Here is a 1,153-nt window from a genome sequence, read left to right as displayed (position 1 = left end):
ATAATAAATTACGCTGTGCGTATCTATGTGTGTAACAGTTTTAGAGTTCGGATTCTCGAGTTAGGGTTAGTTTTAGGGTTAGGGTTAGGGTTACGGTTACGGTTAACAGTCTAGTTAGGGTTAGTGTTAGGGTTAGGGGATTAATACGATATACACCGTTACAGCGCTAACTGTTTTCAACTGAATAGACGTCAGTGATTAGTAGAAATTATCGAAATAAGACAATTTTTTACATGAAATAAATTCGAATACAAAAATATTTTTCTGTTCTATAACACAAAATAGATAAGTATACGAAGTTTGAAAGTCCTTCCGTACCAAAAACACTACATAAAACATAAATGAAAACTGGCGCCCCCGTTTTAAAATAGATCCAAAGCAATAAATAGAGAAAAAATTGTGTAAATCTTTCTTAATTCGTTCTAAAGAGGATTTAGTAACGCTCTTGGTGACTAGGAAAATGTCATCTCTCTATAGACCTCCTTTGATGTTAGGGAAGTGTATTCGGAGCTGATAGATTAGATGTAGTCCAACGAGGTCGGTGACCTGAGCGGAGTCGGATGATCCAATAGTAATGTTAAAGAATTTGCTATAGTGACTGTTATTGTAATAGTGGTTGGCCCAGACCACAGTTCCAGACCACAGCAATGAACTCATTTGCATACAGCCAACCAGAGCAGAGCCACTGTTATCCTTTCTTCCTTTCTAGTCATCACCGATCATTCCTTACTCTTTCCCTCTCTACTGGCAGACAACAACCTTTTTGTTACTATCGAAAAAACTTTCGCTATCACTACAAGTACTACTCTCTCTAACTACCTGTTGGGCAAATGAATAAATATATGTAAATAATATTTCTTCCTTCTTGGTGTTGATTCTTCGATGTTCATTGGTTACTCCGACGTTGGTACAATAATTCACTTTCCCAAACTGAATTGCTGGAGTTATTTCACTTTTCCCAGAAAAATGTTTTTAAAAAGTTATAGAGATTTTTTAAAGTTTAATCATTTTCACCCAGTCAGGAAACAGAATTTGGAAGCTGCCATTTTGTGCGTGACAAAATAGCACATGTTGTCAATATGTGTAATCAACGTGTTATGTCTCCGGTTTAAGGTGACTTTGCTCTGATTGGCTGTATGCAAATGAGTTCATT

Source organism: Octopus bimaculoides, chromosome 2 (assembly GCF_001194135.2).
Source record: "Octopus bimaculoides isolate UCB-OBI-ISO-001 chromosome 2, ASM119413v2, whole genome shotgun sequence".
In the NCBI taxonomy this organism is placed as follows: domain Eukaryota; kingdom Metazoa; phylum Mollusca; class Cephalopoda; order Octopoda; family Octopodidae; genus Octopus; species Octopus bimaculoides.
This window is presented reverse-complemented; position numbering follows the sequence as displayed.